General features: G+C 41.8%; 1 long non-coding RNA gene across 1 annotated transcript; it reads right to left on the reverse strand.

The window, feature by feature from the left end:
- Positions 1-5,754: 5,754 nt before the first annotated feature.
- On the reverse strand, positions 5,755-27,182 carry LOC115596222 (uncharacterized). The gene is made up of 4 exons (XR_003986864.1): positions 27,092-27,182; positions 26,837-26,948; positions 26,515-26,617; positions 5,755-6,014 (listed from the first exon to the last, which is right to left on the reverse strand). It is a non-coding gene; the product is annotated as an uncharacterized LOC115596222 (long non-coding RNA).
- Between the last annotated feature and the right edge of the window lie 98 nt (positions 27,183-27,280).

The raw sequence follows: 27,280 nt of genomic DNA on the forward strand, positions 1-27,280 counted from the left end.
AAGGAAAGAATTAAATCTCAATGATGTGTCTGGATTCTTTCCTCCAATTTAGCTAACAAAGTGCAGAAATGATTCATGGCAGATGAAGGCATACTTCATAATTAGATTACAGCTTGATGGACTAGAATTTATTAATTATGAAGACACGGAGCCTTTGATGCAATTTCTCCACACACTTCCTCCTTTCCCTCCGACATCATCGCACACATTGCTCACTCATCTGCAGTCGGCCGCTGGGTCGGGTTACCGAGTTGTGGTAACACATTGTTACAGCGAATTATGCACGAGCACGGACAGGCCAGCCTCTAAGTGATGGCCACAATATGCATTTGCCTTTAAAACTTAAAGGGGGAGTTTAATTTATCGAGGGTGTCACATGGCAGGAGTGAGTAATTTTTCCTAACACCCCTGTGGACCACAGTGGTTAATGTATTCCAGGGCCCTAGGGGGAGCTGTCAGGAGGAGGACACCCTCACTGCTGCTCTGCTCGCTGACCATGTTGGATGGTTCAGGGTTTAAGATTCTCAGTACACAGCCACAAATCACTCTGAGGGTATGTAATTGTGCTTTTTTCCCCTCTAAAGCTCCCTGTTTTTTTTTTGTTTTGGTTTTTTTTTTTTTTATTTCTGCAGCTCTGTGTCAGCAGAAAGGGTAGACGTTATGCTTCTTGCTAGAGTAGGTTTGTTTTTCGTGCACCTGCTTTTCGGGAAAGTGGAGCGTTTATAGATTTGCTGTTGGTTTTTTGAAGTCCGAGCCATCGAACGTGTCTGTTTATGACTTGAGAGGACCATTGTTGGGGTTTTTTTTGACTTCCCGTCTGCTGTTCGGTGTGTGGTTCTTGTAAATAGTCATTTCTTGTCTGAGCAGCTGTTGACAATAACTTATCAGGCGGGAGAGTACAAACTGTGCCTTTGATGTCAGCATTGTTTGGGGGAGGAGGTCACAAACTGGGTCGAAATGTGTCTACGAACAGGTCTGCTTCCCTTAAACCCTCTCACTGTGCACAATAGGTGGAGTCAGGTCCTCAATATGGAGGTTCAGCAACGACTTTTATACGTTTTTGTTTGTTTCATTTCAGTATTTTTTTGTGTAATCCTACTGACCGACAAACAAATGGACAGAGGCGAACGCATAAGCACCTTGGCGGTCGTGACTACACTATTTTTAGAAACGCAGAATGGATTATTGCCTTCAATTAAGCAGAAAAACTCCACAAACCCCAAGCTTCAAATATGTCCTAGTATTTCCCTATGCAACTGTCTCCTCACAAGGTTAAATTTGCTATAATCAACATGTTCATTATCTGTGCGTGACATGTGAAAGTTGAAAGTCTTCGCTGACAGAAATGAATCAACACATGTTGTCCTGGTTTTGGGCCACAGCGTCGCTGTTTTGAGTTGCACCATTTTGCACCGAAATTAGTGCACGTGTGCATATATGGAAAGGTGGATAAACCTGCTAAAAACAGGTGGTTGACTTCTTTCTTGATGCCGGCAGACAAGTTTGCCTCTCTATTTTATGTGTCTAGTATGTCGAGTTTCGACGTCACAACGGGGCAACAGGGAACAGAAGAAAGTGACAAGAAGCCAGCGACAACTTTCTTGCAGCTTTTACCTCAATCTCTCTTCCAAACTTCACGCGGACCGAGCTATGCTCATGCACTGCTTGAAAAGCGCTGGATGGAAAAATATTACATGCCCACGTCTAGAAATTCAACGTGCGTTGCAGCATTTCTCCTGGTTGTGTTGAAATCACTGCTGACCAGAGTTAGAGCTGATAAATATCCAAGACCACTGCAAAGGCGTTTGACCCGGGAATGAATGAATGCCGAATGCATGCACCTACCAATCGATGACAAAAGCCAGATGTCAGTGGGTGTTAGTGTTTTTTTGCAATGCGGAAAAAAAGTGTTAGACAGACACTGGTGTGAGTGAACATAGTGGAGCCGTTAGCTACCTCAGAGCCAGACATGTCCCTCAGGAGCTGGTGTAGAGCAACGCAAAGCTAAAATGAGGGTGAATATATAGGCTTACATTCATCATGTGACCAGAAACACAATTTCAGCTGAGTGGTAATGTTGCTCTCTGTCAGCTGGATGTGTGAAAAGCAACTGCATGCCATATAGACTTAAAAAGTGATAATATGTCAGTGTGGATTTGACACAAAGCGTTCTGCTGCGTCCAAACAGTCTGGAGCCACACGATAACGCACAATGTTATGCTTCTGGGTCTCAATGCACATTAACATCGACAGACAGTCATAGACAATGTTTAGACTGTTGTCCATTAGATAGAAGTTAAGAAAATTTCCCGATTTACAACGTTAACAAATCTTTTCAAAAACCCTCCGTAGATCTCCAAAAGCAAATCAAATCAACGCATAAATCCAGATTGATCATGAGCTATTAATAATCCTGTAGCGCTGGAACTTCTTTTCCATTTCATGCAGTAATAATAAGGTTCTGTTCATTTGGTTGTTGAACGTCAGTCTGTCATGAGTCAACACAGTTTAGAACAGGCCGTCTGGGGCATCTGGCTGGAACCTCTTTCACAGGGTTCAAGCAAAGTGTAACTTTTATTTCTAGCCTTCACACCACCCATGAGTGTAGCTGGAAGACAAATAAGAGGCCTCGCTCTTTTTAAACACCACTGATAATAAACGTGCCTTTTGCATCCATGAGAAATCTCCCATTATCTATTGACTCAGTCTCGCCCTGTGTCTCGGTGACTTACGCCTCCCTCTAATTCCCATTACCGGGAACACTGTACCCTTATCAAGGGAAACAATAAGCCACTTGTCAGCGCAGCTAGAAAATATGAGGAAGCATCTGCCCGGTCCAGAGGAACTCATGACTCTGTGGTGAAAAAGCGCTCCACCCCCCCTTTCTGTCTGCCCTCCCTCGCTTCAGTCCTCCCCCTCTGTCAGTCCTCCCTGTGACCTCCAGGAAGGCGTGGAGGCAACTGAACAGCAGAGTGAATCAGATCATCAGTGGATAAGTTAAAGATTGAATTCTGCTTCCTCTACAGGGGGGCACGTGCTGCAGTTTGGGGGATGCACAGGTGGGAGTTAAGGGAGGGGTGGGACACCCACGCTTTCTCGTCCCCCCCCAACCCCCAAATAGAAGCCCTGCTCCTGAGCCGTAAACCTGTCACGGAGATATGTCTATGTCGATGATGGCATCCGACTTTTTTTTCTTCCCCCAACCACCCCTGTGCTGGCCTGTTATCTCCTTCCTCCCTGCTATGTCTCCCTGCTCTTTAAGACAAAGGGTAATAAAGCTATAAATTGTGTGGTCTGCGGAAGGTATGGACATTCTGTCTGGGAGACGCTGTAAGAACTGCCATAAAGCACCCTCAAAGTCATAGCAGAAGATTTACAGTTATTTAACATCCTCCTCTTCCCCTAAATCACAGTGATAAGAGAATTAAGTGATGGCTATAGGTTCTTTGTCCTTAGTCTATTGATTTTCTTCGCCCCTCAGAAGGATCCTGAACATTATAATTATTGAGCCCTGCAGTTTGATGCAGGTTTACAGAGTAAGAGAGGCGCCCTCAGTTCGATTCTAACACAGTTAAAACAAAAGGCACCCGTTTTTCAATTTGGTAATGGGCTTCCAATTATGCTTCATTTACCTTGTTTGGCCAGAAAATGTTTTTTTTTCCGAGGCCTCGGTGCTATAAACAGCGTCTTTGTGCGGTGACAAAACCTCAGTAACAGCTCTATTTATCCTGAATCCAGCGGGCCTGCTTCTTCAGCAATCATTCAGCCGCGTGGATAGGAGGATTTTTTATAACACCGTTTTATCATTAAGAGCGCATCTCCTGTTGTTAGTGGTTTTCTTTCTATCTGTGACATCACAGAAGCATCTCGGTTGGATAAAAATCAAGATGTGCGTCACTGTTTGCCGCCACAATATGAAAGCTTTATCCTCACTCTAAACCGCTGGCCTGAAGACAGAACATAATCATGTCCGTCTGTCTCTGTGTGTTCTCAGAAACACATGGCCTCATCCTCAGTGCTCGCATCTCACATGTTCAAGTCATCTAAAACAGCGCGTCATCAATATGCATCATGCACAGCAAACTCCTACACTGATCGAGAAGAGAAGAATTCGGCTTACGCATGTGATATGTCTCCATCTCATATCAGGTGTGAGTCTGCTCAGAGGTATGTTTGTCCACTGTGAGGGCATGTATTGTATGCGCATATCTATATTTGTATATGTGTAACATTTAGATAGCATTTATGTCATTTTTTTGTGTCCTGGTTCTGCCCTCTTTAAACTGATATTACACTAGTAATATTTACTCGGTTTTGTAAAAGGTGACCCTCCCACATTAAAAAGTCATGTTTACTTTGGCATTGTAGGAAATGAAAGAAGAGTAACAGAGAATGCTTTATGTACATTGTGATGGACTATTGAGCCTGAGTAATTTTTAATGAAGAGTAAAAGTTAGCAAATGTTCTTACTAAATCACTAGAAAACTGCTTTTCATCTTCCTCTAACATAAGTTTAACCACAGAGTATGGCAACATATTGTTGCCATTTATCAATTTCTTTCACAGAAAGAAAAAAATAGAAAAAGATACCATACACCTAAATGCGCCCAATGTTATTGATCTTGATCCATAAATATTACCTTGATCTGGATCTGCGTCAAAAGATAATGGGGTCTTCTCTGGGCTGAGACCCATCCTCCATCCAAGTTTGGTGGATATACGTTCAGTGATTTTTCTGTAATCCTGCTCACAAACCTACAAACAAATGGACATTGGTGATAATGGATCAAATGACTAATGCAAATGGGATCATAGTGATGAACCCACACAAGATCACTCCACCCTGCATGTTTTACCTAATTGTTAATGTTTTATTACTGTCTGTAATGTTACTGTTTGAGCTGTTTTCAGCAACTGTTCTCAGTGGGAAAGCTCCAATATACCAGCTATATACTTACTTCATGGTGTATGTCTATGGTTTGGTTCTGGGTAGGTATTATAGACAGTGTTAACCACACATTTAGCAGCTAAAGAGCAAAATATTTCACTTAGGAGTTTGTGAAGACCCAAAACAGAGTTAAGAGGAAAGTAAATATTTGATTTGGAGAGACAGGACTCCAACAAAGTTCACCACTTTAACCTACTAAAATCATAATAAGTGTGTTTTTAGCTAGCTACAAGTATAACTAAGGAAAGATTGTGGTCATGGTGTTGACTGTTGTTAAAGATGTGCAGCCCAGCTCTCAAGTTACTGCTGCCTTTTCTTGACCAAAACCAGTGAGTATGACTACAAGAGCTGATTTGTCAGGAAAACACAAGACAAGTCAAGTCCTAAACTAGCAAAACACACTACCACATGTCCATGTACACTCTATTTTCATTTCTCTTTTTTAATGTAAAATGACACACACATGCACACATACACAAACACACTTATACACACACACACACACACGCACGCACGCACACACACACACACACTTATACACACACTGCCCTCAGGCACCACAGTGGGCCACAGCCCCACTTACCACTGCCTGACAGTTGGCTTCTTAACAAAGACGCAGGGAATATAATTAAATCATTTACCTTTGATACCCAGCCAGCTTTGTAATTAATTAATTCGCCCAGGGTGTGCAGGAATTGCATTCACCGAGAGTCAAAGGAGGAAGAAAAAAAAAGTCGTTCGGTGGTACTTTGGGGACAAAACCCAACACCGTGACCTCCCTTTCTTTCTACCTTGTCGTGCCTTGCTGCAGCAGTGTCCTCAGAGACTGAGAGCGAAGAAGTTAAGTGCTTCTCTAGTTGAAATAACGACCCTGTGCTGATGTTTAGGCCTCATCAGCTGGAGCGCCTGAGGCCAGATCAGGCTGTTGCAGGAGGACAGGCCTCGCTTACACATCCTTTTCATTTGGTCTGACCTTTACGGAGGCTGTGATGTGGGAAGGCGATTGCTGTCAACATCATCAGTGTCACGCGGCACCAGAAATAGCCTCCGTGGAGATAAGCGGTACCTTTTGAAAGAGAAGGGCATAATGAGCACTCACAGAGATACAAGTTATGATGTGCAATCCAAATATCATGTCAGATGTTGTAAAGCCTTAGGCAGGGTTGGGTCAGATTACTTTGAAACGTGGTCAGTTAGCGAATACAAATGACATGACAGTTTTGTGATTAGTAATCCCTTGAACGCCAAAGAAACCCCCCCAAGATTTCATCTGAATACTTTTGCCCTCTTTTCACATCACTTTAAAATAAAATGTCCTTAACTGATGCTAGCTGCCTCTTGGCTAGCAACATTACCTCCTGGCTAGCCTGTGCCTCTTCATGCTGGCTTGCAGCAGCTTTCTGATCTGACTGAGTGAAGTTCAGTAGCAGTTTCCAGCTGACGCGTTTTCATCTCCTTTCTATTTTTTTTCTCGTTTTCAGGTAATTATACACTGTTAAAAACAGAATTATGAATATTATATTCCATTTCTGTTAATTACATTTACCACCCTGAATCCTACTACTATACTGCAACTGCACCTTCAACAACAGAACTGACACAAACTACAGGTGTGCCAAGTGGATTCAGTGTGTGGTATAGGTGGTATGGTATAGTTTTTCATGTCATGTTTTAAAGATATAATCAAAAGGGTAATACAGTAAGTGTAGCTATACTCTAGATATGCATTTCATCCAATGTAATCTTGGCTGATCATAGTTACTTATTTTTTTGTATTCTGGTTATGTAATGCTAATTATATGTAATCCACTATTGCTCAACCCTGGCCTTAGGTACCAGACACAAACATTAGTGACACTATGTCTGTATGGCGATGCAATCAGTAAAACATAAATTATCACTAATACTATCATTAGTTTCCACAATAGAAAAACATTATTTGCAGTCTGCTAGTGTGATTTGTTCGCAAGGCGGATTACGCAAACAGAGTTTTGCTGGTATGAATAGGTATGTTTTTTGTCTGTTCTTTGTGCTGTCTGTTAGTTGTTTGCCTTGGGTGTGTTTCTGCTGAAATGATTATCACATTTCTGCATTGGATCTGAGTCACAGTGCCTCTGTAGCGTGCCGGCTGTAAGGCGCTCGGAAGGCAGCCCGAAGCAAATTCTTCAGTGTCATCATTTTGCCTTTCCAAGAACATCAAGCATGTGAATCAATGAGCCATCATCAGCTATCTAATTTTTTACCCCTCCATATCGCTTAGCTGCTGCACTGCCAGTCAAATGGAAAAAATACAGCAGTGTTGTTTTCATTATTTTTTTTTTTTCTCCTCTGGGTTTGTAAATTACTGCCGCGGCAAAGTTAAAAGCATCTGAAAACCACTTCTGTAAATTATTGTCGATAAATTGTAATGAATCAAATGGACCTGCGAGAAGTTTGATTTATAATTTGGAGCTGACGTTGTGAGGATATATTGCCCTGAGAGCTGCTGGGAGGATTTGGTGGGCTCCATCAGCACATTCATCATTCTATACTGAAGCCATTTTTTAGTGTGTACCGCTATTAGATCTTGTACTGTTCTGCCTATAATAGGACCATATACTGCCTGCAGAATGTCGGCTGTTCTGTCTGCTGTAGTTTCTATTCTTTATAAAGTGTGTTTTCTTTTGAAATCTGTCAAGAAACTAGCCTAAAACTGACGTATACTATACATTTTTCCATTCTGTTATTGAATCTCATCAACTGAAGATATGCATTTGATACACATACTGTTTCCTTGATAACATAATTTTGACTCCACTTAGTAGCTTTTTCCAGAAATGCCTTACCTCTACAATAAACTAAACAAAAACTTTGTCCACTGGTGAAGATCTGATGCAACAGAAACCTCCAGAAAAAGCTGCTATTTTAGTGTAGACCTTCATGCTCGATCTTACCTTTTACTTCATTTAATTAGTTGAAAATGTTGGTAACACTTGCTATTTAAACCCTGGCTTTAAGTGTATAAACTAAATGTGAACATTTTAGCCCATTTCAACATCATTGTATGTACATTTGAGGATTGTTTGTGGAGTGTTAGTACTGCCTGAATATCCTTTACTAACCAATACACCAGTGTAAAAGTGCTGTAGTCAAATGACTTCACTAAAAGAATATCATCAGCCAAACACACTTGCAGTATCAAAACTAAAGGTACCCCTGTGTAGGAAAAGCCTTTGGCTTATTATATTACATGTTGTTACTTGTTGCTTTGTTAGTTTAAACTACTTTGTGTATAGTTACTGTAGTTACTTTAGTTAAGTGGTTCCCAATCTGAGGTTCAGGCCCCTCCAATGTGGGGTCATGATAATCCTTGCTTTTTAGTGGATCATCGTATATCTTTGGGCATAAAACTGATCTAAAATGAATGAATATCAGAAGTTTGAAGGTGAAAAATGTCTCTTCAGTAAAAGCTAGTAACTCTTAAACACGACAAGAGGCCCCAACTACAGATTGTTTTCGTTGTTTTAGTGCCTGAACCTAACCAAGTAATTTTGGTGCCTTTATTTTGTCAGTGTCAATGGACGTCGCAGGTTTGTTATTGCTGACTTGACGACGGAATGAGACCTTGGCTGTGTCTCAATTCAGGGTCTGCATCCTTCGAAGGACCCGGCCTTTGCAGTCTTCGATCACGAGTCCTTCTTAGAAGCCTTGTTAACCGCGTCAGCTGGGACGGTCTAGCTTTGGAGCATTTCCTGGTTGCGTCACCAGATGTTTTACCCTTACGTCATGATCTCTGCTGCCCAGGCCCCCGAAAGTGACGAGCTACGCCACGCGATGCCGCCATTTTCTGTCTTTCTTTCTTCTTTTTCGGGCACGCAAAGAATCTTAGGATATGTGAGGCCACAAAGTAGGATAGTAGCGGTGCATCCTCCAAAAACAGGGTAAGAACGCCGCATTTGTGGGCTGCATTTGGAGGAGCCTTTGAATTGGTACAGCCTTCGCGTGTCGTTGTGATGTAATTGGCCTTCAAATGCGGCCTCTGAAGGATGCAGACCCTGAATTGAGACACAGCACTTTTCAGTGGTAGTCTAGGCCAGACACAACATTTACACAGTAGGCCTATAAACAGTATATTTCCTCTGAAATGTGGAAAACGGAAGTATAAAGAAGCATAAAACTGAATTGTACTTAATGTAGTTAAGTTAGTGTACTTAGTTACTTTTCCAGCCCTGATAATCACATCAATATAATTTCAAGTAGTTAAAACGAGCAACCCATGAGCAATAAGTCGTGACCATGCTGTGAGATGATGGTCACCAAGATCATGTCACCAAACAACCTGCAGAAATCCATCCAAGATGCTGTTTTAAGATCTTTGACTTTATATTCATCTTTATTTGATTCCGGTTGAACTGTAATTGATACAAGCATTTTCCCCTGAGGATGGTACACACTCCCCCACCCAGGCCTCCAGGTCAGAGGGTTAAGAACGAGGGCTTTCATGTCCCGTGGCCATGCGCAGATCAAGGACAGTCATGTGGTGACAGTGTTTACATCCCTCTGAGATCTAAAGAGCATTTACCCAAACCATATGCTGCCTTCATAATGGTTAGTGATATTTGTGTGAACGCACCCAACAATTAACGAGGGAGAAATGGGGCTGGCGTTAACCTCCGGGTATTCCTAGGATGTTAACCCCCCCCCTCTCCCTGAATCTCAATCCCTCCCTCTGCCTGCCCTTCTCCCTGCTCCTCCCCACATCTAACTCTCTCCATCCTCTCATCCCCCACCTCCATCCCTCTCCTTCTCCGTGCTCGGGGTCCAGTGGAAGTGATTTATCTTAGCGTGAAAAGACTTGTGATGACGACGAGACGGGAGGCCCCGGGCCCTAAGCACTGAATGCTTCGATGGCGTTTGCATGAAGTTCACGGCCCCGGAGCCACGATAAATGTCAAGTGCAACAAACGTCCTGTAAATAAGATAGAGCACTGCCAAAGCCACAGTCGGCTTATTGACTGCTCGAGTAGAAGTTGGTGTCTGTGTGTATGCGCATTTGTGTTTCAGTGTATAAACCAAACCTTATTCTCTCTCAGAATAAAAAGCAAGAAATCTTGGGTTTCATAGACACAGGCTATACTCTCAAAGCGGTTATGGGCTTTCCTCTGCAGGGGTTTTTTTATTCGACAGCTATGTAAAAGTGAGGAAATGTGGAAGGTGAAGACCATTATAAACACGTCATCAAAAAAATGTGTGTTCTGCACATTTCTCAACACACAATCTGTTCTGCTTCAAAGTGCATCCACAGGATGGCACTTAAGTTTTACTCACTTGTGACAGAAAAAGACATGTTTTCTCCTCCCCCTCCTTGCTAGTGGCTACCTTAAATACAAATTTGCACCAATCACACTTGATCTGTATGCATAATACAGCTGTTTTTATCAGTATTTTTTAAAGAAACACCTCAAATTTTTGGTCAAGCTCAGCGCTGCTACCCAATGGATCCCGACTGAATAATAAATAAACCAGCAGATGGACAACATTAAAGGTACAATATTTAAGAATGTAAGTTGAAAACATTCAAAACTGACTAAAGCTCTCAACAGAAAGTAAAGTCAGAACAGTTATTGCAGATATGTCTACTGAAGTTAGCATGCTAACCAGCTAGAACCAGTCCATGCCGGTCTAAAGCTCCTGTGCAAGGTGTAAACACCGACACTCCCCTGGTGTTCAGAGCTAACTTCGCTAACAAGCTAATGGCCACTACAGTTAGCAGCAGTTAGCAGTTATTCTAGTGATATGCTGCCCCTTGTTTGTTTTGAGTATGAATTTGAAAGGTGGCCATTTCTTACATATGGCAGCTACAAGAAAAAGGCCCCTCCCTTTTCTCTAACATCCCCCAGACAAGCATTAAAATACAATCCTATAAATTAAAGAAGCTTCTTCATGTAATATTTGTTGAACAATGACTGCATGACATTTATATTCAAGAACATGGTGCGTACAGTCTGAGCTGCATCTGCCTTTGTACAGTAGAGGACACTCGTACTTACTACCATGTGCTTACCCTTTCTACACGGGTGGCCTGAGGCCAACAGGCACATGTTGGCTTTGACTACAACACATACCATAGCTGTTCTTATATGAAGCAACACTCTCAGATAATGTCAGTCCATACCTCCTTGGCTTATTGTGTGTGTGTGTGTGTGTGTGTGTGTATGTGTGTCTGTGTGGCACACCTTCAATTATAAAACTATCCCATGAAAAAACATATAAAAATTGCTCTTCAAAAGAAGAGACCTACCCGAGATAGAGGCTGCACCCCCCCCCCCCCTTTTTTTTTTTTTTTTTTTTTTACTGAGATGACAAGGTGCCTTTATTTAATTCTGAAATGTCATTTGAGGACTTGGCGAAGGCATCGCGGGACTCAAACGCATACTTCAAAGTATCATTTCATTTGATCAACCTCTCCTACTTCAGGAATTTCCCTGTTGGTTGAAAAACGAGGAACAGAGCATGAACAGGGCTTCACGCTATTAGAGTTATCGGGGGAAGTACAGTCCTGCATATATCACCTCCGCCGGTGTCATCCACAGTTGATAAACTGCATTTCCTGTCAGCGGAGGACACTGAAGGTTACAGCTGAGATTAAAAAGAACAAAACAACCTCCCAGCTGGAGTGGTGACACGTTCTACCTGCTCATTTTGATCATTCAGATAAGCAGAAGTGTATGAAGCCTTGATGAATCCTCCAGTGGTCCCTAAATATGGATGTAATGACAGCTTTTAACATATTTGAGACTTGCCACATGAGTGAGAGCATCCAAGCATGGGGACATGTCCTCACACGCTTACATCTGACATAAAACATGCAGCAATATGCAAACATTTGCCTACATGCACTCAGCTGATTAAACAGGCGCATAAATTATTGTTCCTTGTCATTTTTTTGATATAAACGCACTGGGTTGTTCCTCCCTCTATTGAATTGACTCACAAACATCACCAGCAGCACTCAAGAGTTGGTTCTATCCAGAGAGCGTGGCCTGCTGTATATCCAGCCCTCAGCGCTGACCATAAGCTGCGTTTGTTCCCCGGCTCCAGACACACTGAGGCAATTTATGAGCCTCTGGCTGCAGGCTGATTAGAGCAGTGCTTGTAAAATGTATTTTGGCATGTATGCAGGGTTTTACTGGAGCTCTCCCTGTCACACATCACCCATACATCAGCAGTGAAAGACAGAGGTGAAACAAGAGCAGCAGAGGGAGGGTGGCGGTGACAGTGTTGAGGGAGGGCATTGTTCAATCCTCAAAAGCCCCTATTTTGGAAATGGTTTCACTCAAACTGTCACTGCCTCACATTTTTTTAAGGGAGGAACATTAGATTAGATTTGATGATTATCTATTACCTTCACTGTTCTTAAAACGTTGTTCTTCATGTCTCTTAAAACGTCCCGGATAATCTTTTAGCCCTCCTTAAAAGTCAAGGTATCATATTCTCGATTAAATGAAATCCCATCTATTCCTCTTCCCTCAACAACCAGACAACATAACAGCATGTGCAGCCGTTCCCTGGCCTCTATCCAAAACCTGTCTGAGCTTCTCAGGAAGTATCCATGAGCTCTGCTACCTGTCACCCAACTTTCAGCATGATTTGTGACAGCACCGTCTGACCAGAACAATTGCATTAACAAGCGCCGGAAGGCCCTGGCTGTCAGGCTGCGCTGATACCATGTGAGATCTTTATTAAATTACAATTATGAGACAACAAATCCTCTCATTGTTCCACCTTATGGACCGTGCTTGGACACGTGCCACTGTCACATGAACACAGGGCGAGTCATTTCTCAGGAACGGGTCTTTAGCCTTCTGGCGTCTCGTCTTCCAAAGCAACAAAGCTGCCGGGAGAAATATGAAGTGAGTGCATGCTATGTCGAAGACAATTCGATTTGTAAGAGAAGAAAATTCATTTTCTTAGACGAAACCATACCACTGTGATAATATTGTCTTGTGGCCTACTTATATTCATCAGAGATAGTTTCACTGTCAGACACCTTCAGTGGTTGGTTAGGTAAATGTGATTGCCTGTGTACAGTAGACATTTTGACTTGTTATAACAGGAAAAGCACAGGTGTAATTAACAACATTAATGGTAGTTGCATTCCAATTAGGTGGGGTGATTTCAAGGGTGATGGCAGGGAAACTTGATGGAACCCAGTTATCATTAATGTTAGTAACACCTGTGCTTTTCCTGCTAACAAGTCAAAATGTCTGTGGTGAAAAAAAAATTTTGCAAAAGACTTCAAGGATGCTTCTGCTTGGTCTTTTGCGAGGGTAAAATTGTGTGTCAACCACTGTTGTGACAATATCCAATCAAAAGTGGGGGGAAATCCAGCCATCAAGCTGTCTTTGTGATTAAATGATTGAACATGAGGAAAAATAGCTTCTTCAGCCTGTTAAACAAATAACTGTCAAAATATGCCACTGATGCAACACACCTGTGAGACACTAGCAGGACACTAGTTTATTGTTTGATATATTTTTGTCTGTTTGCCATCCATACAGTAAACCTGAATTGTCTATATTAAAAGCCAGGCTTTCACCATTAATCTGGAGGACGATGTAGCGCTGCATGGGGGGCAGCTCAGTCCTGCAGCTACGGGTGAGTCTAATCTGTTCCCCATGGTCAGGCAAACAGGACACTTATGAGGGACAAATAAGAACAATCTCATGTCAGATCCATTTTTTTTTTTTTTTTAAGTAATTTTATACTTTTTGGGTTCATGCCCCTATGAGCAGATTTTATAAGAATGAGTAGGGCCCCGCCTCTGACGCTGCATCCAGTTCTCCTTACACGTCAATGCATGAAGTTAAGCTATGTTGGCAGGTACATTAAATGAAGGTAGGTCATGTTGTTATATTTAATCCCACAGTAGTGTAACATTCTGCCATGTAACAGCAGTGTAAAGACTTTTGGTTTCAAACTTTACAGGCTGAAGAAACTCAGCTAGCTCAACGTTTCAACATTCCCAACAAATTAACATTGAGTTTATTTCCGTAATTGAGTTTTTCACGTGGACACAAGATGATATACTTTAAAAAATTTATTTAAGTGATGTGTGAAACATCGAACCATATAAACTCCCACAAAATAAATTGAGCATGTTCTGAACACGTGTTCTGAATGATCATGATCATTTTCTCTCTGTTAAAATACAGAAGTAGACATTGCAGTGTTCATTAGCAATATTGTCAAGTGAGTCCACCAGGAAGCAAATAAACAATTACTCCGACTAAACCGCCGTGGTGCATTAGCGTTATTTATGACCCTCATGTAAATATAAATTGAGGTGAATATAAAGTCCTCTCTGGGGTGTCTTTCAAGTCATGCTGGCTAGCAGTAATTCTCAGATGCAGGAAACAATGCAGTCTGCATATGATAATGCTCCTGTTGGATAAAATATGCCTCATACTTGGCATGTGTGGAGGCTGAGGCAATCACATATGCAGAGAAGCAGCAAGCGCTCCAGAAGGATCAATAAAGTGCATAGGATTTGGGATTTATGATGACGTCCTATCGATCAATTAGATGCTGACTGTTTGAGGCACTCAGAGGTGCCAATGGGTATTATAGCTAAATCAGAGCTTAGACAGAATTACTGTATAACAGAAGATAAACTGCGGCATTTCACTCTGACAATTACTGTCGCACCTTTTCAGAGGCTTATGAGTGTAGACAAAGACAAAGTGAGCTTGATCCAGCTCTGTCTGCTGGTGGGAAGTCACTGTGTTTTGTCTCCACGAGTCAAAAATCGCTGGCTTAGTAAAATAGGTGTAAATGCTGTGACTCAAAGCTGGAACCTAAAGGCAAGTATAACCCATCAAAGCTGAAAAGAAAAAGGCTGTCTCTCTTTGGTTATCTTAAACATCAAACATGCATGTCAAATATGCAATAACAGGCCTATGTTGCGTAATCTGCATTTTTTGTCTCAGCCCTTCCACTCATATTCAAGAACACACCTACCAATGTCTGAGAGCAGGCCAGAATGAGATAGACAGAGATAAAAACCCTCCTCCTGCGACATCTCAGGGGGAATGGAGTCATTTAGTAGATTTCTCTCCATGTGCCCATCACTCAAACCAGGCTGCTTTCACCACACAGCTGATAATCATACATATTCTATGCGCCGGAGCGCAATAAATCTCTGTCCCTGTTTCATCCCTCCGTCATTCATCAATCACGCAGGGAGCAGGATGAAACACCGCCTGCTCGAAAATATATCATATTAGTACCAGGGATGTTTACCAAGATAATGTGAGACAACAGCAGAGGGTGAAATATAGCACCACTGCATTCCTTAAATTAAAACCACTCCTCCTCTCCTTCAGACCACCCTCTCCTGTGGGAGTCTATGAGTATGTCTGGAAGGAGTCCTGAAGACTCTGCCCATGCGTCCTTACCCTTCTCTCACCTTGATACATAACTAACTTTTAAGAGGAAACCAGATGCTTAAACGAAAGAAACTAAAGCACCCACTGTGATGGATGGTTCAAGACCGGCTCACAATATGAAGATTGCATGTTGCTCTGAATTTGCAGAACCTGGTATATTCTGTACATAAAGACGAGATGATAGAAGAAGAAGCATTAGGTTTATATCTGAAAATAACTGTAACCATTTTGGGGGGAAGATACAAGACTATGTTCTAATGTTCTATATTAAAAACCTTTCAAACTTTCAAGTTCTGTCTTCCTTCAAATCAATTTAGAATTGATTGGGCTTGATGGAGCCAATACCGATATGACGGAAAGTCTCTATTGGCTCAGAATTCGATTAGATCAGACATCTCTACTCAATATCCCGGCCATTAGTCATCAGTGTTTGGAAAGGCCTTTGATACTGGACATCTATATTTCACATTTCTTTCCTTTTTCAATTTTCTATATTGCTCCCTTGATGATGACTCTTTGTCATTATCAAATATCTTCAATCTAAAGTTTCATCAAGCTTTGACTCGCTGCCATCTTATCATTAAATAAGGTAGTCTGTCAATGTTGAACTGCAGTTGAGTTACATTCACACCTGCAACCTGTACAGCTCCAGTACCCACAGGTGTGGTACAAGTATGGATGTATTAAGAGGGCCAGATAGAGTGTAGTCAACTTTAAGGTTTCAAGTACCTCACCAATAATAGCTTGCCACAGATTTCCATTTGCAAGCGTGAATATGAGGCACTGTACCTCAATTGACTCCCAAAGACTTATTCTTTAATGATTTTGAGACCATGACCTTTAATAATTGTTAACTCACTCAGATTCCAGAAGCGAATGCGCTTGACATCATGTTAGTGTGTGAACATAGCGTGCATGGGTCGCCATTTTCTCATGCCCTCTCTCCAAATACATCCTTGGTGACAGCCCAAAGCTTGATGCCTGCTATAAAGATATAAAATGTAACATTTCTTAATTAAAATTGATGAAAATAACTATGTAATTGATATGTCTTTCGTTGAGTTGTGTATCTACATACATCATTCTACTGTAGATGTTTCCAACAATTTTTCAAACCCAGATAAATGTTTAATTTGGTGTCACTGTAACTGAAAACACCAGATGATACGTCAGATAGTGTGAAAGAAGGACGTGGACGTGATTAAATATAACGTGAGTAACACTTGAATTTTACCAGTCTGTAAAAATTTCAGCCTTCAATGGCAACAACTCCCAAGATCAAACTATATTTGAGTTTTCTTTTACTGTTTTGATTAAGAGACTTATTCGTTCTGTGCCTATAAAGATAAACTATAAGAGAAATGAGCAACAGAACAAATCACTTTCCGGGGGTATGCTTGAAAACAAACAGTTTGCGCAACATATCAACAGAACACATCAGAAGATACCAGTGTTATCGGCTGATCACAACAGTCAAACTTGAGGCAAACAGCATTGTATAAACTATTTTGACAGTCAGTCACAACCGAAAAAGAACAAATCAAGAAATCTTGGAATAAATAACAATTCCTTAAAAATCTGTAACAGTGCAGCCACTTTTTAAAAAGAACAGTTTAAAAGAGTAGTGCAACAGCAACTTAAATAAATCTAAGAATAAATGTTCCCTTAAAACCTACTCTGGGTAGTTGTGTGCTTGCTGCACCACACATTGCGCCCTCACTGTCTCATAAAGTTTAGGGAGAGCAGTTTTATCATGCTCTTTCACACGATGTGTCTTCAAACTCTTTGTAAGGTTGCCGGTGTTGAAATTGGCAACACTGGTGCCACCCCTCCAAATTGCAGCCTTGCATACTCAACATGTTGCTGTAATATTGAAATGAAATATTGCCACATAGCTGTCATGTTGCCAGCTCCATCTGACTCCTCTACCACGTATTTCAGAAACGGGACCCCGCTACTTCTGGAAATCAAGTTTTCTTCATAGTGTGTAATGTTAAGCATAGCTAACGGAGCTAACTGGGAAGTGGCATGGTCCCGTTTCAAAATTATGGGGTATTTGTCAGTATTGGCGGGATTTCCGATACTGCTATCGTAGTTGGAACACCTCTAATAACGTCTGTTAAAAAATGGGGATAATGGCCTCCATTTTTTGAGCAATTTTTCCTGGTTGGCATTTGAGAGAAACATTTCAGAAAAGGTTGTGTAAAAATAATGAAGAGCTTCAGAGATAAATTCAAACCCTGCTTACTTTCTTATCTCCTCACCTTTTGGTGTATTGTGAAGTAGCAAGTAGTGGTTCGATGTCTCTGACGAGTTCCCACTCAGACTCTTTCAAGCGTTTGTACACTGGTACAGATGGCACAGTGAGCAGTAGCTGGCAGTAGTTAACTGTCAATATGATGTCTAACATATTAACATATTATATGTTATTGGACTGCACAGAATCCCATGACATACTGAACCTATTTTACAATGCCAATGTATATTTGTCTGATCACCATGTTAGCAGTAGTTTTCCATCCACTTCAGTTGACAATTAACTCAATGAAACTTACATTACACTGTATCTTCTCGCACATTAACAACACTTATACTATTGAATTTCCATTGGAGCATGCTGATGGTATGTATCATTCTGAAAATCACTGGCAATTACCTCATGTTAATATCTCCTATATATTATTCACCAACAGGGAGAAAGATGGAATTCCACTGAATCAGCACTGTTCATCTCAGTGCAAATGGGAACATAGCCACATACTGTATTTACCAGAAGTGCAATGTATGTGTTCATTATTTTTTTTTTTTACAGCATTTCTGTTTTTAAACTAAAAGCAGATTACACAGTGGCTTGATATGTGGGGTTTTGCCCAGGTTTGCCTGCACTAAAGCTTCCCCAGGACACTAAGATACGCGCTGTGTATGCTACTGTGCTCACATCTGAAGGTTCCCTCCCTCGCTTGTATATCCCCTTTTAGATTAGAAATGTAATTTGGGGAGATGAATGCATTCTATTCCAGTTTGCTGTGATCAGGAGTACTGCTGCGCGGAAAACAGCATTGCTTCCCGATTATTGAATTTTTATGGCCAGGTAATTAATTGCAGATTCCCTGTTTTGTTCTATTTCTTCCTCTCTGACATTTTAATTTCGACAAAAAGCCACGGTCTCCACGCGGCCCTTCTCTGGAGATCCTAATGGTCTATAAAACATGATGACTTATAGATATGGTGGAGACTTCACTTCGCCAATGATTGTTTGAAACCTTGCTGATCACACAGAATTTAGTCCCCCCTCTTGCTTCCTCCCTCCCACCATCTCATCCCTGCCTTTCCTTCCCAACCTCCTGAATTCATTTCTTGTCAATTAAACTGCAGCTACAGTGTCCCATTTGAAGAATAGAAATCTATCAATGTGTCATCGACCGGGAGTTCATTATTGGATGCGGCCTGGTAACTTTTCAAAAGCAGCGTTCGGGCCATTATTCCTTAAAGACGATTGTCATTACTTGACCAGGCAGGCGAGTGTCCTTGGCTTGCATTGCAAGCACTGCATTTAAGGGCAAGGGGGAATCAATCGTAGCGGAGGGTGACAGACGCCATATCTCAAGGCAGACAGGTTTGAATGCTTATATCAAATCAGAATCCTTTGCTGGCACAGGGAACATTAGTTACCCTGGTGTCAGGAGCACATGTAGGCCAGAGCCAGCCATCCAGGAGGAGAGAGGGGGAAGGCCGTTTGTTATTTTATGCAGGTCTGCTAAAATGTCCCGAGATATTGATGAGCTGCTGTAAAACATCATTGTCTTCCTTGCATAATAAAAGCATATTTAGTGCCTTGGCTTTTGCAATTTGTGCATTACTTTATTCTTAAATAACAGAGATGTGGTTTCATTTTCAATACACGAGGTGGCCAGAAGTGGCTTAAAAAAAATATTCCATTATAAAGTGGTAAAAAAAAAAAATACTGCATGTTATAATGCAAATTCAGCAAGATTATGTTATGGCTATGGCTCATTACGTGAGGCACTGAACATACCGTCTTAGCATTTAACAACAGACTCCCTATTACAGTAAGATGCAGTAGACAGTTGATATGAATAAGTCCCCTTCTTGGCCGAAACACTAATCTTTCTTGTGTTCCCCGCGTCTCTAATATATGTCCGCAGGATATCTATGCAGTTTATTTATCATCCTTCCTTTGCTTCTCGCTTCTTTCTGCTGTCCCCTCGTCATGGTGCTTTTTTTTCTGCTGTGTAAGCATAAGTCCGCACAACACATCACTCGTGAAGCGTACCCCCCTCCTAACCTTCAAGAGTTCCCCCAGCACAATCTCTACGGCTCTGTAATGGCTGACGCAGTTACCATATTTCAGCCCTAATTGGGTGGAAGCCACGGAGCCAATTTGGGAGGGTAGTTTGGAAGAGAGTTCCTCTGCGACATTGTTAGGCATTGGGATGTCTTCTGTGTTGCCAGGTGTGGATTGTAATTGCCACTGAATGAGAAGAGCACCTCGGAAGCAGAGGGCCGTCGTGGTTTGTTGGAAGTATGTGGGTGCTTTATCCACGGCAGTGTTTCCTCTGCTTCGGCTCAATAAGTCAGTACAGACAAGATGAGATTGGGTGACTTGTCTTGTTTACATCTTTTAGGTTTGTTTTTGGGGAGTTCTGTTGCCCTGAGAGCACAGCGATTGTTCTATGAAACCAAGTTGCGCACTCATCAAAATGACATATTACCTACCAAGCACCCACTGTATTCTAGTTTCTGCCTGCATCCTATTTAGTTCCGTGTAGCAAATGTGCTATCTTGTCCATGAAGCATTGCACCGCGACGAAGATGCGCCTCACTGTCTGACCTTACATGCCGCTCCTCAGAGCCAGGATCTATGGCAGCCATTTTCTCTCTAGCCAGTCATGAAGAAGCAAGAGATGTAAATGTCAGTCTGTGTCTCCTTAACACTCAATAAAGGGCTGGGATTGGGCCCTCCGCTCCGCCAGTCGATTGGCCATCTAATGAGGAGAGGCCTTACCATAACTCTACAAGATTCACTACTGTTTGTGTTTCACCAGAGGCCCTAGCACAGTAATAATTCCAAGTGGATAAATGTTTTCCCGATAACAAGCTGAAATAACCTGTCGGGCTGAAGTTGATGTAGAAAAGAAGAATCACACAATTAGCGATCAGTGGGGATTTATCCTGGTAGCGGGAGACAGAAGGCAGGAGGAGCTTAGTCCTTTTCTCTGTCTGGCAAATATCAAGGCTACCTCGCTCAGAAGTGCTCTTTCCTCTGTATTTCCTCAGCCTCTGTGTCATCAGTCACCGGCTTTTGCCTTCGCAGCAGCCCTCTGTGTTTTTACCTAAATGCCCCCTCACACTAGCATTTAACTTGCTAATGTAATTGAAGTCAGTCTGAGGGGAAGGTGTTATGGATGATGCTCTTGCAATGAGACAATGCTCCCCTAATCTCCGTTTATCTGGAGGCTACTTCCCACCTTGAAATAGAGAGGGTGGTGCAGAAATCCATTTAGATTTGCTGGAAAGATAATAATAAAGGAGGTTTTAAATTAAAGACATCAGTTATTTCAAATTATGCTAATGGTCCAGTCTACATCCATTTTTAACTGCATTGATTAAGCAACAGCAGACAAAGCTGTCTTTTATAGTGGCTTATTTGAAAATTTGATTTCATTTGTTAATTGGCACTTTCTCTGCAATAATTTTCAAATAAAGGGCTTATTTAAGTATCCTAAAAAGACAGAGATTACAGTGTGTCAGACCATTATGCCTTTCCACACCTTATAATGTTACAAGGCACTCTAAAGTTGATTAATAGCAAGCAATTTCGTCATAAAGAGGTAGGACTACTGTAGCTATTGTAATTAACCTTTAAGTGTGATGGACTTTACCGTATATTGCCCATTTCTATTACTGACCCACATATATCACAGCAGAATATGCAGCCGTACTTGCATTCGAGGCCTCCCAGGAGCCTCGGCATCCACGGTGTGTCCGATGACATCATTTCCCCATGGGAGTGTGAATTATCTTGTTTTCGCCAGATCTCTCATATGTATTTTCTCTGCTGTTCTCCGCACAAATGCATCATTTAAACCATTAGCAGCACCTAGCTCTTTCATTAGAATGAACTATATCATCCCCTCCCCAGAGGCACCCGCAAGCCACCGGACTGTGAGAATGCATTTCACTGAGAGGGAATATTGAAGGCGGCAACATGCCTAGGTAAAGTATTACTTAATTTATACTGCTAATGTATAACATTGATTCTCTGTGGGGAAAATAAAGGACAACATATTTTCAGAGCCCACATCATTAAGGTTTAATAATTTAGACCCAGTTAGCGTGATAATAAATATACTGGGGGAACTTAAGTGAGGGTTTTGGTGATGAATGCAATTAGAAAACGCTGCACTTACATAGAAGAGTAATATGAATGGGGTGTAGAAATTAATTGGAGTTGGAGCAATGGTGTGGCCTGCGGTGTTTCACGGGAGGGATAAAGAACAGCCTATTATTCCAAAGAGCCCTATCCAGAATACTAACTATCCTTCGCACGCTGCGTTTCCTTATCAATATCTACATAACTAACAAATGGCTGCCCCTAAAAAAATGGCCCACTCCTTCTTCTTCTCTTTTCCAAACGCAGGTACGCACTCTGAAATTAAAAGATGGTGATAATGTGCATTAGGAATTCCCGCAAAGTGTCTCGTTTTATTGCTGTTCGGATGCACGGCTCCATACATTACCCGTCGCGGCGCTAGTACATCATTAGCCGGGGAATAATGGGAGAACAGTCACAGCTGCATATGCACAGGCTAAGATTCAACAGCTTCATGCAGTATGTATCAGCGGGACTGTGATAGCTCCTCAAAACTATTTATCATATTGCACAGTTTCAACACCCTACAATGAAGCTGCATTAAAAATGGAAAGCGATTATTTAAGCCAAGGATGGGATTAAAAGCTAAGGGTTATGCTTCTGTCCGCTTTGAAAAATGGTCAGTACCAGCCTTCTATCTTTTCAACAAGTAATTACAGTTCCAATCCGTACAGTATAATTACTGAATCTACATCCTATAAGCATTCATTTACATTTATCATTTATACCATTTGTAAACAAATGTCATTAAATGAAACAGGGCATTACATTGATTGCTTCCTCAGTAACATGTTTCTCATTACAATTACAGAAAGTGGTTCAAACTGTTACATTTGAGGCCACATCTGATGGCTAAACAAATACTAGACCATTTGTTGTTGTCTTCCCAATCCACGTGCTTTCTAATGATCTAATCCTAACTCTTTTTTTATTTCATACAAACCTCTGATGTTGCAGTCAAAAAAATTAAAAGGTTATTCAAAATTGTCAAGCTTGTTATGAGAAATGATTAAAGTTATGTTACCAAAATCTCTTTTAAAATCGGGAATAGATTTTAGGGCTCTTGTCTAAGGCCCTGATTTAGATGGCAACAACTTTGCTGGAAAGGGAAAAAGTTTCACTTTGTGTCTCAACAAGAGTTCCATGTTCATTCGACAACATTGTGAAAACGATCCTCGTGCATACGGCTCAGCAAAAAACGATTGAACCCCTGCAGTATACACGCCAGGTCAGTAGGTGGCGATAAAATTTTGCTATTGAGCACTCCCTGCAACTGCAAGCTGAACATTTATTGCAAAAAAATCGTAAAGTATAAATCAAACAGAATAAAGTCTCTGCCAAAAAAATATACGAGAAATATTTAAGTGCGATGTGACCGTTGTTCAGACTTTAGCTAGTTGAGGTGGTTATCGGAAGGCATGCTGTATTAAGGGTTCAAAATATGTTAAAATAAACAAATTATCAGGCGCAAAAAGATGTATCCCTGCCCCTGAAATGATTTGTTTACTCAAAGACTCGTTCACACCAAAAAAGCCCGTCCAAGGAGACTGAGTTATGAGGCGTAGTATTTTGTAACATTGATAATGCTCCAGCCTGAGACCTTGTGGAGAGCTCGCAGGTTTTTGAGGAGCTTTCCCAGAGCTACTTTTTACGCCCCGCCAAAAGATTAATAGTACACCGGCCTTGAAAAATGAAAATCAAAGATATCAAAAAGCTCCTAGGGATTAGAGCTGGGGAGTCTGATATCAAGCCCGGTTTACTCTTTATGATGTCATTTTCTTTTTATGGAGGAAGCAGGGGGTGAAAGCTCAAGTCAGATATGGGATCCAGGTTTTTGGATAATCTCCCATATACCACAGTACATAAATCTGCTCCATTGATCTCCGGAATCATGCTTCTATTGACAAGAGCGAGTCTCTCTTTTTGAAAAGTGATAACTGTGCAGGGCAGTCCCACTAAACATTTATGGATGTCATTCCTGCCTTAGTCCGAGCCCCCGCTCTGTAATAGCTTTTAGCGTCATGTAACACTCCTACGTGTGAGTGAATGCGCGAATGTGTCTGAGACCCTGCTGAGTAAGTTTACGCTAGCCGTTAATCATTGTCTGGGCCAGCTGGCTGTAGCCACTGGGCAGGTGGGCCTGTCAGGTTGGCAGCCTCAATCATGCAGCACTGAAACCGGAGCCCACAGTGATGACCGTGCCCCTGGTGTGTCTGAAGTCCCACGTCAACTGGTGCTTACCAAGTGCTATTTTGACTGAGTCTTGGTGTGTTGAACTTGCCCAAGAGTGGTAATTAAATACCAATAAACAGGCACATAAAATTGAAAAGGAAGACATGATGTTTTTATTTTGACTCTAGTTTCGTAACAGTGAAACATTAGATGGATTAATTCACTAGCCTGTGGAATAAGATATCCTCTCAATGTACTGTAAACTATAAAGGGGAATTCCGGTCTGAATTTCCCTAATGCCACATTTCATTTTTTTTTTTTTAAGAGTAGTTTTAACCACAAATGCCAAACTTTGAGTCCACCGGATACTTAAAGGTTTATGCTCTCATATTTTTGTCTGTCATCACATTTGAGTCTGACTGGAAGCAAATAAAGAACATGAACATGAAAAACAGACTTCATAGCAGATCTGCTTCCAGGTCAGCTGGCCAACTAATAGCTTGTTCATGTAGTAATCGAAAAAAACCTATTCTGACTGAAAAAAGTCATGTGATTTTTTTTTTTTATTCAGAGCAGCCAGTCAGAAGGTCAGAGAATTTGGTACACAAGTTGCCAAGCTGATGTCATATGATGCAGAAACATGGCAGAGGAAAGTAGCATTGGGTTGATGGTAAGAAACTTTCACCAAAAGTCCGATGTTGTATAGTCATTGTATGGTCTCCTTTGCTCTCCCTTGGCGGTGAGTAAAATGTCTTCATCAATAACCATTTGGACTTTACCTAAGACTTTACCTTTTGTCCAAAGCGACTTATAGTAATTCACACACCTTAAGATTCCTCATCTGAGGGCTTGTTCCCCAAGCTCCCTGACGTCTAACTAGGTCATTGATGGACAGAGGGTCAGAGGTGTTTAGCATTTTCCACTGTAAGTCAACACTGAACAGAGGGAGAGCACTAAGCGGCCTGTTCTTCCATCCATCGCCCTGAGCTGGCTCTGACAGGCAAGCATCTGTGCCCCCAGGAGCTGACAAGTCTCCTGTGAACCAAACAGGAATGCTGAGACCCCAGATTAGCACTGTGGCCCAGGATGAGGATGTTCCGTGGGCTGTGGGCTCGAGGACAGTTTGGACAACAGAGGACATCAGAGTCAAACTGATAATGTTTTGCGGTTGTGTCTGTGACTGTGCGTAAGATACTGCATGTGTGACTGAAGCTCAGAAACTGTGCTATTTCTGTCCATTAAATGTCAAGGATTAACCAGGATGCGGAATTTTACTAGAAATCAAGTCAAGTCGTTGAGGCTCTGAAATCAGGCCAATGAGTTGAAGCAGCCAGTGCCAAAGTCTGTAGACCAGAATCACGTGGTGGCTATTTTCCTCTGTCATGCCTGGAATGGGAAGCTTAAATGCTGGGACAATGTTGTGCTGCTGTGTTCCCTGTTGCAAGTTGTTTAGATCAAGAGATTCCGACAAATTGTTATCTATTTATCCACCCTCCGATTGCTCACCACTGAACAGATGGAAACCAAAATCTGGAGGGACATCAGGCCATATTTTGATTCACGTAAGCTTACTTTAGCATTCAACTACTTCCTAGCTAACATTATCGCTTGTTTACGTCCAGTGTGTTCCAAGACTCAAATAATTGTATTCAAGATGTGTGTTGATATTTCAGAATCAATTCAAGCCTTTCCTATCACATTATGTAACACTTTAATCAGTAATATTGGCTAGGAAGTGGTTGAATGCTAACATTAGCTGTTGTCTTACAGAGGCTAAAAGGTATTGAAGGTTGTTTACAGTCATTACAGTCACACAGTTGTCACCATTAGAACTAGAAGAGACTTCAGACTTAAGAAAGGGTTTTAAATGGTGGCTAGTGGATTTTTATAACTTTGGACAGGGTCAGGGTAGCCTCACGTAGCTAGGCAGGGCCCGTGTCAGTGCTGGAGAAAGGCCTCGCTGCTATAAGGGGGAAAAAAACACTCAGGCTTGTTTGAATTTCAACCAAACCACACAGGCTAAGGCAGTGCTAAGCAAGGTTGTAGTCATGGCCGACAGTAAAGTAAGGCTGTTAGTGGCCATCTTAGTGTAGGGTGCTAGCTTGGAGGTTCTTCTTGTTGATTCGATTGATTTTGAAAAACACTAACATGCTAATTGCGGGTTTATATATGTCACTGAATCAGGCTAAAGTCAAGCTATCTGCCCTCCCTGCCTCTGGTCTTTAAGCAAAGCTATGCTAACTGCTTCTTAAATCTACTCTTTTTAGCTCACATCATATTCAGCATCTACATCTTGGTAAGAAAGTGAATTAGCTTCTTTCCAAATTCGTCAAATTCTGCTCTTAAACCACCCACATGAGCCCTCGTTAGCATTTTCATGCTACCTTACACGGTCCTACCTGACACGGGCAGTAGACATCTGTGTGAATACTTTGTGCACAACCACATAAAATCTCACTCCTGTGCTGTATGGTGAGCGATCGCAAGATGAGTGATTCGAGTCAGCGATGAATTAGCAGCTCCCGTGTGCAGGGAGCATGTCAGTAGAGTTTATAAACGGCTCGAAAACAAACCAGCTTGGCCTTTCTTGAGTTTCACACGACCATCAAACTGTCAGGTCCGGGAACAGGCATCTACCCTTTAGTGTCTCCTCGTCCCTTGCTGTGCCAGTAAATTCTGCAAAGAGCAAAGACTTCTTTACTGCGGTCTTTTAGTGTTACACTGACAGCCATCACAGCCCGCCTCATTCTCTCAACTTACATGCATATAATAGCTCCTCTTGTAAATCTTTAAGAGACATATTAATTAAATGCTCAAGGATGATGTGACACTTGCTTTGAGTGTAATCTCGGTTGAGAACATTTCCAAAGGAGATGGACACATAGTGGTACATACCCCTCTGCACAGAGCTCGCTCCTTCACCCTCATTTCAGCATGAATTCTCCGCCGCTCACATCGGTGATAACTCACCCGCCGGTCTTGATATTGTCTCCTGAGCCCAGTTTCTCTGCGAAAGTTACAGCGAAATTTGTGATCCTGTGTAATGAGAGTTGAGGGTGCCACAAGAAATCACAGCCATAAAGCAAGGCGCTGTAGATTATATTGACAGCACACACACATGCACATTGCGCACATATTCGCATCACTCACAGCTCTGTTTCCAGTCTCCTGTTTAGAGCTGCGATCCTATGGGCAAGATTTATAAAAACAGCAGTGACAACATGTCTACTTGGCCTTTAAGACCTACATAAGTGGCGCTATGCTGAGGCCAGCTGGGTATTAATAGTTGGCATGGGAAAACATAAATTATTGCTCTCCTACCAAAAATGTCATTCAATC

The sequence above is a fragment of the Sparus aurata genome, chromosome 15 (genome assembly GCF_900880675.1).
Source record: "Sparus aurata chromosome 15, fSpaAur1.1, whole genome shotgun sequence".
Classification (NCBI taxonomy): Eukaryota; Metazoa; Chordata; class Actinopteri; order Spariformes; family Sparidae; genus Sparus; species Sparus aurata.